Source organism: Hippoglossus stenolepis, chromosome 1 (genome assembly GCF_022539355.2).
Source record: "Hippoglossus stenolepis isolate QCI-W04-F060 chromosome 1, HSTE1.2, whole genome shotgun sequence".
NCBI lineage: Eukaryota > Metazoa > Chordata > Actinopteri > Pleuronectiformes > Pleuronectidae > Hippoglossus > Hippoglossus stenolepis.
This window is the reverse complement of record NC_061483.1, coordinates 30,174,780-30,187,341: the sequence shown is the minus strand read 5'-3', so window position 1 is coordinate 30,187,341 and position 12,562 is coordinate 30,174,780. Positions and strand designations below refer to the sequence as shown.

General features: G+C 41.4%; 1 protein-coding gene across 1 annotated transcript in view; it reads left to right on the top strand.

Annotated features, from left to right (window-relative positions):
• The first annotated feature begins 374 nt into the window (after positions 1-374).
• LOC118105873 (cortexin domain-containing 1) overlaps positions 375-12,562 on the top strand; it is a 29,582-nt gene continuing 17,394 nt past the window's right edge. The window contains exon 1 of the mRNA XM_035153889.2: positions 375-507. The gene's annotated coding sequence lies outside the window, so the exon portion shown is untranslated. The remainder of the gene's footprint in view (positions 508-12,562) is intronic.

Below are 12,562 nucleotides of genomic sequence, written 5' to 3'. Positions count from 1 at the left end.
AAATATTATTTTCTAATATTAAACATTTGAGTCGTTAGATTGAATCCATTTTTAAGACGTAGCAGAATATTCAAAGTAAAGAGAGTCTGGACTCTGGAGCAGACGTTTTATCTATGAATGTGTTTTTGTGTTTGTTTACCTCACAACAGCTGAAGTTGTCTTGAATGTGCTTCATGTCTTCTTGACTCTGAGTGATTTATAAAACAGTCTGAAAACTAAAGTCATGACTTGAACTGTTTCTTGCAGGGATTCACTCTCTTAAGTATTTCCTCACTGGGTCCTCTCAAGTCCAAAACCTTCCAGAGTTTGTGGGTGTTGGTTTGGTTGATGACGTTCAGATAGGTCAATATGACAGCAACACAAAGAAAGCAGAACCCAAACAGGACTGGATGTTAAACGCAACTGATTCACAGTTCTGGGAGAGGAACACTCAGATTGCTTTGGGTGAACAGCAGTTCTTCAGAGCCAGCATTGAAACCTTAAAGGAACGCTTCAACCAAACTGGAGGTTTGTTTACATTTCACTCTCTAATAATAACACAACACACACACATACACACACACACTCTCAAACACATACACACACTCTCTCTCACACTCTCACACACATAAACAGGCACCCACAATCACACACACACACAATTACACTCACACACCAAAACACAATCACATGCACGCTCACACAAACGCACTCACACATTAACACACACACACCCGCACACACACTCAGTCACACGCACACAATCACACGCACACACATAAACACACACACACACAATCACACATAAACGCACGTGCTGACTCCTCCTAGTTCCTGGCTAACCAATAAATGGGCAAAGAGGAGGAGCGCGAGTGAAGACTGACAGCTGAGCCACGCCCGCAGAGCTCAACGTTACCTGGTTAGCTCAGGCTAAGGAGCTAGGCTACATGCTAACCGCGGCTGCTAACCGGCTAGCGCTGCGGTGTTGTTGCTTCAGGATGGTCGCGATGTTTACAACGAACTCACTAGAGGTAAGTAACCTTGAAACTACACAACAACAAAACCTATTGCTTTATCTATTATCATAATCATATGCTTACATGCCTCAAGTGGTTTTTAATATGTAATTGTTATAAAAGGTACCGTTTATTTAACACGTGTAATGAACAGATTGAAGCAAATTAACTACACTACTACAGCCGTGTTTGGTTGTGACTTGATTTTAATTTTAATAAGTTAATATGAATACGCTACATGTGTAAGTTGCATGTGATAGTAACTATATGTTTCACAAATGTTGTGATACATGCTGGTATAACCACCATTACTATTGCCACCTTGTTTATTTAGCCTGTTATGGAATTTACAGTGAATTAGACAGTTTAGATATTATAATCTCCACACACCACTGTTGGTTCTCATATTTATTATATAATTATGTTTTCACACTGAGAAAGTGGAGAGACTTGATGTGGACTGTTATCAACAGCTCTGTGAGATTATCACCTTGAATATTACAGATGAGGTAGAAAGACATTTATCTATTTGTACAATGTTTTATTTCTTTCAGTACATTACATTTCATTTAGCTGATGCTTTTATCCAAAGCGACTTACAATATGTGCATTTAACCATGAGGGTACAAACCCAGAGCCCAGTACATTGGTTCTGTCTGAAATCTGTGGTGCTTCCACCTGCTGAACACAGAATAAACTGTAAGAACCAGTCTTTGCTGGAACATACACAACATAAAACATCCTTTTATAGTGAGTTTCTTCTTTTCATTAGATGAAGCACTGCAGCACCTGATGTCCTCAGCATCCACTGTGGCAGCAGCAACATGGTGGAGATCGGCAGCTTCAGGCTGGTCAACATGAGGACGACCTGCACCAGCTTCATCTGCACAACACTTCATGTTTTCCTCCCTTAACTAAAGATGGCCTGCAACTGTTTAGAGTTGGCAGTCATTGCTAAGTGTCATGGATAATAGAGTTAATTTCTATATATTCATTATGGTTGGTTAAAAAAGGAACACTTATCAGAACAATGTTTATCTTTTACTTTCTGATTTGATACACTTTAGATAAAAACCCAGTGTTTTATTTTTCTTCTTTGCCATAAGAGACAGAACACGGTCAGCACAGCTGTGTCCTTCAGGCTCGTCCGTCACTAATAAAATGACAGGAAACATAAAAGTATGGCATTATTGTAGAGGAAGTGTTACTTATGAACAAAGTTTGTATCCTTATTTTCTGTGGATATTCAACTATGTATTTGAATATGGTTTTGGATTAAACAGTGCACTACCAAGACAATGAATGTACAGTATGGAGTTCTTCCACATTAATAGTATTGCATTTATAATTTAATGCATTATGTATTATGTGCAATACTTTGCTTTGATTGTTTGTAAGTTATGAAAACAGGTCTGTACCTGGAGTCAGTGTTGAAGTGATGACCCTCAGTGTTCAGTCTGGTTGGATTCCAGTTGTGTCTCATGTTGGACATCCACAGGTGCAGGCTGTCTGAGTCACCTAGAGGAACATTCAACACAAATACACAGATATGTAAAGTCATACATGTGCCAGGTTAACTCCTTAACAGACTTTTACATGGTAAAAATAAAAGTTTATTACTTCAAAGTTCATCAGATCATAATCATTTCAGCTTAGGAAATAGGTGGTGGACATCAGCCTCAGGTTCTCTATGTGAATGTCTATTCTAGTAAAGTTACACTTCCTATAATTTATTTATGTGACAAAAAAATACATTATTCTGCATGTCCACTTATTTAACACAATAATTCAGTAAAGTCTGCCTAAGATTAACGATGTAAAAACTGAATGTAGCCGACAGGTTTAGTTTTCACTAACACGTTACAACACATCAACACCAATACTCTGAATAAAGAGCTTTAGGAGACGTAATGCTACTTTAAACAGCTGCTCTTAAAATGCAGATGTGACTTTAAATACTCACGTTTCAGTTGATCACAGTAAATCTGTTTCTGCAGAATAATAATCTGTGTAACGTAGTCAAGTCAAATGGGTTGGCGAGTGAAACAACTTTACATAACATTAGATATCTTACGTGGTGGAGCTTATTCTCCAAACACACACAGTCGCCTGTCTCGGTTCATGTCGGTAATAACTCCCGTACGGTCCCGTTAGCATCGCCATTACTGCTGGTATCTTGCCTGCAGGCTAGCGGAGCTAAGCTAACAAGCCAGGTACAGAGACACCGATACCTGCTCATCACTACTAACACTAACACATACATAAAATAAACTTTACTTACCACAGAAACGGGAGCGCAGACGTCTTTAAGTTCTCCGTCAGGAGAACAAGCCGAACATCAAACCGTATTATTCATCCGACTGTCTCAGTCGTAGGCCGTAGCTGGATAATGACACAAATCATACCACGTAAAAAAGAGCCAAGAATAGATGAGAAGAAAACACTGGCCCATTCTCAATTAACCTACTATAAGACCTAATATCTGACTGAACATCTAAGGAACAACCTGAAACGTGTAGTTGGGAAACTTCTGTCAGTTTCAACATATGTGAGAAAAAAATTATATTTGTAAGTGCAGGTATCAGGATCACCATTTGTGCAGCATTGTGTTTTAATCTAGTTAAGTGAACATGTTAATGTTACAGGTTAAATAAAAATGTATTTGCTAGACTCCCTATATCTCCTCCAATTTGTAATGTTCAGCTTCACCCCTCATTACTGGTGCTAATCACTCATTTGTTTGGGCAAAATCACTGCTAATCTGATCTCTTCCTTTCCTGGTTCTCTCTTTTTTCTGTGTTCTCTTTTTTGATTGACATTGACTTTGTCAATCAGCAACTGAAGTTTGCCAAAGAGCAGCTTGATGCTCCACAAGAGTGCTGGGAAAAGTTCTCTGGATTAATGAAACTAATGTTGGATTGTTTAGGAGGAACTTGCAGCTCCATATGGTACAAACAGGGCACTTTACCGATATGAAAGAATCAGAGGGAGCATCAAGATTCTGAGCCTCAACAAATTGCCAGTGTCAAGGGGAAAATTAATTCCCAAGTATCATTGTATGTTGCAGAATAATGTCAGAGCAACTCTCTGTGGCTGAACATAGGGAGACGTTAGGGAAGCAGCAGGCCAATGACCTTTAAAATCATAATAAATCTAGTATAGAATGACTTCAAACAAAGAAATCCAATCAGAGTCCAGAACTTAACCCAACAGTTACACAGTGGAATGAGGTCAGGAGAGATGTTCACATCAGACTTTATAAAATACTGCTTGAGTTGGAGCAGATCTGTTGGAAAAATGGTCGAGAATTTCTCTTGATTATTGTGCAGGTATTGTGGCCACGCCAAGCTCCAAGATCAGCTCAGATGCTGCCGAAACGTTTTAGTTCATAAGTGATGGGGAAGTGTCTCTGTGCATAGTGAATAAGTGACATGAATATAGTCCGTGCTCTGGGTTAGGAGAGGTCTCGTCTTGGACGGAGGTTTGTTGGATGGGCACCTGCCCTCTGCAGTCGTGATCTGAGATATGTGTGTTGCCGCCAGGTATGTCAAGTTGTCCACTAAAAAGGGAGTTGTCCCCAGCCCCCTGTGTGAAGTGTCAGTCTTTCCCTATAACCCTGCTCTACACCTAACGCTACACCTAAACCCCAAAATAAATAAATTAACAAACAAACCTCCTAATAGATCTTAACAATGTGAAAGTTTAATATACATTCACATGGGGCCTTTTACAGCCAAGCTATCTGCAACCATCCCATTTCTTCGGGTTATCCAGGGTATTAATGACCTCCCTCTCCCCAGCAAAGTTTTCCAGATCCTCCAGGGGCAACCTGAAGTGTTCCCAGATCAGATAAGATTCAAGCAAGTTCTCCTCCCAATTACACGTGTTCAGAAAACCTCTGAAGGAAGGCATTCTATTCAGGTGCCCAAACCACCTCCACTGTCCCATTTTGAAGGGCCAGCAGCTATGTTCCAAGCTCTGTTTGGATGTCAATGCTCTTTTCTGCCACTTGTATCTTCAGTCTTATTGTTTCAGTCACCACCCAGATCTCATTAGCGTATGTCGACTAAATTAAAAGCTTTGCCTCATGGTTAATTTTCCCATTCACAACAAGAGACTTCACTTCACTTGGTGCAATAATATTCCGCAGGGAGCAATCTTCTTTTTTCTTAGCAGAGAATCATGGCCTCACACATGGAGGTGCTGACTCCTGAAGGTCACAGTCTCTGACTTTGTTTGTAATTTAGACTATTTGACAACAGAGACAATGTCAGGGTTTTCTTTTGAATGTATATCTGTGCTTTGATAGGTCTCCCATTCAAGGAAGTGAGCGTTGTCCTTGTCTTTCAATAAAATGTTAACAATAAAAAAGGACAAAACCAACAACCCACTACTTCATCTCCTAATTCTTTGCGATCTCCCAAGCCTGACTATGGGCCTTAGCAACAATTCTATCCATTCCTGCTGAAAAAAGGTGACAGATACAATACATTATTTTAAAGCTAAATAATTCTCCATTACTTCAACAAGTGAATTTATCTGGATGTAATGGGAATTAAGCAGATTATCACACAGTTGGTGCCTTTGTGAGTATTTCCACCAGCCAAAATAAAATAAAATGTGTGCTCATGGTAATGAAGGTAGATGTGACAGAGTACAACAGTGTGAATCAGTGATGTGTTTTTAATTGGTTTGGACGACAGTGAAGCTCTATGGCACAGATACATCAGGCTCTGGATATACACAATAAAGATAGTTGCATCAATTCATTGTTAGTTGTGGTCTTTTTTATAGGATTTGTTGACAACAAGAAAACTATAGAATATGATATGGGCCGAGACAATTTTATATAAATGTGTTGCCAAACACTCTGCTGCATTTTTCTAGTGCACAAACAGGCAGCGGCACACACAGGGGGTGAGAGTGGAGCAGGAGCAAGGATATGTGCAGCAGTCTGCTCAGCTCAGTTTTCAGGGCTCAGTGTGCAGAGAGGGGATGCAGCAGCCAGCAGTGACTCTTTACCCCTGCTCTCCACCCATCTGCCACCTTCCTCCAATCTGCCTTCCTTATATCTGCATTCCCATTAAATTGCCAGCCACCCTCCCTCCTTTTCGGAGTGGTTCCTCCGTGCCGATCGGGAGCTTTCCTACCTTCAACAAACCGTTCAGGATGTGAGAAAAGCAGGTAGGAAGCCCTCACACTCTTTTCTCTGGCTGGATCTATTTCTTCCTCTGTAGCCTATACTACACAGGCAACAGTTACTTAATTGTTAGAGTGTTTGTGGGAGGATTTTCTGGAAGATATCTAAGCTTGTTGAGCGTGTTGAATGTTCAGATTAATTTTGAGGTTATTCAAATTGTGCAGTGCAGAGTCGAATCAGTAGCAGAGATCTTGACTGTTGTTTCTTGATTTTAGTTGTGCCTGAGACACTGTTGTGTTGTTGTGCTTTAGCAGAAAGGAACAGTGAAAGGAGACTGGGAATAATGACTGTCGCTCTTATAGTGGCTCACTAGCACTCAGCTATATGTCTATTTATTACACAATTTCAAAATAAGTTCAACATGTATCTGAACTTCAATGTCAAAGTAGACCCATGTCTAAAAGAAAAAGAAAAAGGAAGTAGTCTGATCATCTGGATCAAACTGAATAGAGTCATAGATCACAACATGCCAAGATCCAAACCCTTGGTCCCTGAGAAAATAAAAAAAAGTGTAAAAATGTACTTCATCTTGCAATGTTAAAGAAAACAATAAACAAATTCACTGGATCTTTCCCTGACTTGTTCTACGCAAAAATGTCGTGTTTTTTTCTTTCTAAATGGTTCATGGGGAGAGATTGCAAATTCTGTTACGAGACATTCTGCAGAAAGCTATGGAAATGTGACCGGTGTCTCAAGGTAAAGAAATGCACACAAGCCTGAACTGGTGCTCCTGGAGGAAACAACTCTGGGCCCAAACTGTTCTGTTAGTTTGTATTTGTCTTTACCTTTTTCTGAAGGCAGTGTTGTATATTTCTCAGACCCCAGAGTAGTCACAGAGTCACTCACATGTCAAGAGCCAGTATAAAAGTGTTGTGTTGACATCACAGTTGGCATGCGCAATGACCAGTTGCACCAGTCAAGTATAAATGCAGCTTTAGCGTGAGTGTATTGTTGGAAGATGAATCTTCAGCCCAGTCAGATGTCTTGAGCACTGTGCACTAGGTTTCCATTAATTATATCTCACTTTGCTCCATTCAACATTCCCTCAACCCTGATCCTGACAGCATGATGCTACCACCACTACAGACATGATGCTTTAAAATTGATACTAAAACAGCTCGGTCTTGGTTCCATGTGAACAGAGGATCTTGTTCCTCAGTGGAGTGCTGCAGTGATGGTTGTCCTTCTGGAAGTTTGTCTCATCATCTCTGGAGCTCAGCCAACGTGATCATCTTGGTCATCTCTCTTACCGATTGCACTGTTCAGTTATCAGTGATGTGAGTGCATTCACATATTTCCCCATTTTCACAGGAATGTCAGCATAGTTAGTTGGTGTGTAGCGTGGCAGATAATGGTTGTTTTCCATTTAGATTTCTTGCATCTTGGGTGAGATGATAAATGACTGATGACTACTGACACGTAGAGAGTAAGTTTACAACCAATTTTCCATCAGAGAGGGCAGCTAAACATTGCTTTGTTGATGGGATTATTTGCAGCATCAGGGCATCACAGTGTCCCTATCTGACTCATAAGCATGACCTGTGGGTAAAGTCCTGAGAATTGGTAGTTTGCCTTTCACACATGCACAACATAGTGGGAGGTTCTCTGCACAGACTCGTGTTCTCATATCAAATTCTCCTGACTTTCTACAGTTATAGAGGCCAGGCGGAGAAAGTTCGTTCACACATTCACCTCCTGTGGAGAAAATATGGAGGATCTGCGGAGCTCAGTGCATATCTGAAAGCACCTATAGACCAGACAACTGAATGTAGTCCATGACTGAAGAATTGAACAGACATGAGGGAGCAATTCAAACATTCAGAAATCTTCTAGCCTGAAAAATCTATGGGCTGATTTGTTTGTGAAAGAGCCCAGGCACAGTAGGTCAGAGGCCCTGTACAGGCTCAGCATGATACAGTGTTAAAGGAATATAATGACATTTGTGACTCTGTGGCTGTATAGCTGTATATTTTGTCCTTAATGGTCCAGCATCCATATGAAATGGAAAAGTATGAAAAGCCTTTTGGCTCATGAAGAAAAAATTTACAATGCTACAACTGCTCCATGATTCATTAATGAAACAGATTACACACAAAATATTTACAGTAAATGAATAAACATGAATAGCGTTAGAGCTGTTGGTGTTGCTATTTCAATTTTTATAATCTGTCGTACAATAAACCCATGCAGTATAATTAAATCATTATAAATAGGAAACCTGTTTCTACAACAGCCTGACTGCTCTTTCAAAACACCCCTCAGAGTCAGACTCAGACCCAGAAGCCGTCCCGTACGGACCCGGACCTACAGCCAAAACAGAAGGTTATGATTTAAAACCTGACGGGGCGCTTCTATTTGTAACCGGCGCAGCTTTTGTAGTCTTTACGGTAGTGGTTTAGCGGATGAGGAAACGCACAGACCAATTGCATGCGAGTTAAGCCATCCCACGTGATACCACTCAGCCAATCAAGTCCAGGCAGTAAACATTGCGACTCTACAGTGCAGACAGATAAGAGAGTTAGAGGCAAGTTACACATGAGAAGACGGTAGAAAGAAAAAGAAAGATAGAGATACAGGTAGAGAAAACAAAGGGAGAGATACAGAGGAGTGAGACAGAGAAAGGGAGAGAAACAGAGGAGTGAGCCGGAGAAAGGGAGAGAAACAGAGGAGTGAGACGGAGAAAGGGAGAGAAACAGAGGAGTGAGACGAAAAAGGGAGAGAAACAGAGGAGTGAGACGGAGAAAGTTGAGAAACAGAGGAGTGAGAAGGAGAAAGGGAGAGAAACAGAGGAGTGAGACGGAGAAAGGGAGAGAAACAGGAGTGAGACGGAGAAAGGGAGAGAAACAGAGGAGTGAGCCGGAGAAAGGGAGAGAAACAGGAGTGAGAAGGAGAAAGGGAGAGAAACAGAGGAGTGAGACGGAGAAAGGGAGAGAAACAGGAGTGAGAAGGAGAAAGGAGAGAAACAGAGGAGTGAGACGGAGAAAGGGAGAGAAACAGAGGAGTGAGCCGGAGAAAGGAGAGAAACAGAGGAGTGAGACGGAGAAAGGGAGAGAAACAGAGGAGTGAGAGAAACAGGAGTGAGACGGAGAAAGGGAGAGAAACAGAGGAGTGAGACGGAGAAAGTTGAGAAACAGAGGAGTGAGACGGAGAAAGTTGAGAAACAGAGGAGTGAGACGGAAAGGGAGAGAAACAGGAGTGAGAAGGAGAAAGGGAGAGAAACAGAGGAGTGAGACGGAGAAAGGGAGAGAAACAGAGGAGTGAGACGGAGAAAGGGAGAGAAACAGAGGAGTGAGACGGAGAAAGGGAGAGAAACAGAGGAGTGAGACGGAAAAAGGGAGAGAAACAGGAGTGAGACGGAGAAAGGGAGAGAAACAGAGGAGTGAGACGGAGAAAGTTGAGAAACAGAGGAGTGAGACGGAGAAAGTTGAGAAACAGAGGAGTGAGAAGGAGAAAGGGAGAGAAACAGAGGAGTGAGACGGAGAAAGGGAGAGAAACAGAGGAGTGAGACGGAAAAAGGGAGAGAAACAGGAGTGAGACTGAGAAAGGGAGAGAAACAGAGGAGTGAGACGGAGAAAGTTGAGAAACAGAGGAGTGAGACGGAGAAAGTTGAGAAACAGAGGAGTGAGACGGAGAAAGGGAGAGAAACAGAGGAGAGAAGGAGAAAGGAGAGAAACAGAGGAGTGAGACGGAGAAAGGGAGAGAAACAGAGGAGTGAGCCGGAGAAAGGGAGAGAAACAGAGGAGTGAGACGGAGAAGGGAGAGAAACAGAGGAGTGAGACGGAAAAAGGGAGAGAAACAGGAGTGAGACGGAGAAAGGAGAGAAACAGAGGAGTGAGACGGAGAAAGTTGAGAAACAGAGGAGTGAGACGGAGAAAGTTGAGAAACAGAGGAGTGAGAAGGAGAAAGGGAGAGAAACAGAGGAGTGAGACGGAGAAAGGAGAGAAACAGGAGTGAGACGGAGAAAGGGAGAGAAACAGGAGTGAGACGGAGAAAGGGAGAGAAACAGAGGAGTGAGCTGGAGAAAGGGAGAGAAACAGGAGTGAGAAGGAGAAAGGGAGAGAAACAGAGGAGTGAGACGGAGAAAGGAGAGAAACAGAGGAGTGAGACGGAGAAAGGGAGAGAAACAGAGGAGTGAGACGGAAAAGGAGAGAAACAGAGGAGTGAGACGGAAAAGGGAGAGAAACAGGAGTGAGACGGAGAAAGGGAGAGAAAGAGAGGAGTGAGACGGAGAAAGTTGAGAAACAGAGGAGTGAGACGGAGAAAGTTGAGAAACAGAGGAGTGAGAAGGAGAAAGGGAGAAAACAGAGGAGTGAGACGGAGAAAGGGAGAGAAACAGGAGTGAGACGGAGAAAGGGAGAGAAACAGAGGAGTGAGCCGGAGAAAGGGAGAGAAACAGGAGTGAGAAGGAGAAAGGGAGAGAAAAAGAGGAGTGAGACGGAGAAAGGGAGAGAAACAGAGGAGTGAGCCGGAGAAAGGGAGAGAAACAGAGGAGTGAGCCGGAGAAAGGGAGAGAAACAGGAGTGAGAAGGAGAAAGGGAGAGAAACAGAGGAGTGAGACGGAGAAAGGGAGAAAACAGGAGTGAGACGGAGAAAGTTGAGAAACAGGAGTGAGACGGAGAAAGGGAGAGAAACAGATGAGTGAGACGGAGAAAGGGAGAGAAACAGGAGTGAGACGGAGAAAGGGAGAGAAACAGACGAACAAAGTGGGGGAGTGGGATATAAGAGGGGAAGAAAGTGATTATAAAACTGTTCAATTGTTAAGATGTGTTGAGATTTATTATCTGTAAAATTGGTTGAGACTTTTGAGTCAAGATGTGAAACAGAAAAAGGGAAATTCAAGCTTTTGCTCCCTTTATTTTATTTTTCTGAAGTTAAGCCCTTTATTTGAACATGCACAATTTTCACATTTTATTTATTTTCTCTTATTTTGAAATGCAGCCCTACTTTTATTTAGTTAATGAGAGAACATTATACATATCTGCAATCATACATATATGTTCAGTTCTTTGTTATGTGACAATAAATATTGTCAAAAAGTTTTTGAATCGTACTGAATTCATTTGATTTGACAGTTAGGTATTTAGTACATGCAGATGTTGATACAACTACTAGGCTACTTAAATATATATCACACTAAATAGTTAGACATTATGATCTTCCGGACCTTTGCTTCAAGAAATTTTCTCTAACTGGACCTCTTTACATTTGAGTTGAATACCCCTGATTTAAAAGATGAACGTGAGCTCACGTTCAACTGATTGGTTTAGTTCATCGTTCACAAAATGTATATATTTGCTGAATTACAAACTTAACAATAATTAAGTTACTACAAACAGATTATAATATCCTGACCTCTCAAAAATGAACAATAGATTTATAATTATTAGGTTAACAAATTAATCGTCTACCCTGGTGTCATCTTCCCATCACTGCTAAATGGAGCTGGAGTGAATTAATACCTAGGACTGCTGCTAGGTCATTTGACCTGTGAACACCCTCTCACACTGAGCTGAGCCAAAAGTTTTTTTGTCCAGTGTGAGAGGAGGCTTATCTCTTATCTTGTGAGAGGAACCTATTGTCTACCTATGAAATTTTCAGTATGATTGTTAATTGCAGGGTGGCCTGGGTCAGATAGTCTGGATTACGTAGCTCAGCAGTACTCCACGTGGTGGTTGTACCACATATTTGTTCAAACCGGGCCATTTCCCAGACCACCAGTTCATATTTTACCCACCCGGAGGGAGCTGTTGCAGGATTTCTGTCTGACAATGACAATTTGAAGTTTCTGTAAAAACTCCCTTCACTCCAAACCTTTCTGTTAAAATACTTCTTTGACCCTCTGAAATTAACATTCTGATTTTCACACCCACCTCGCGTCCTGATTGGGTAGCCGTGTGGAGGTGAGAAAGTACATTGGCATTTTTTTCTCATAGTCACAATTAATGTCTCTTAGGAGAATATTTGCTGTTATTCTAGTATTTAATTTGTATCTCCGCTCCTTACTTATGTGGCCTTTCAGAATAATTATCCACACACATTTGATGCCTCTAATCGAGCAGAATTTGGCCTAAAGGGAATGTCCTGTCCCCCACACTCTCAGCAGCTGCTTTTAGACATTATAACATCAATTTCATTCATATTAATGATCTATTATCTCCCTTTTCCCCTAGATTCTTCCTCTCCAAATATTGTTTAATGTATATGTATTATGTTATTAATATTAAGATACACATTTTTAATGTTACTACGCTCCCAGCCACCCTTTTTCCCCTCTGTCTGAGTTGTCACATTGTAATAAAGACTTTTGTATTATAACTACATCCTGTCGTCATCACATACGTTTGATTAGTTTGTAGTTTGGCGGGCG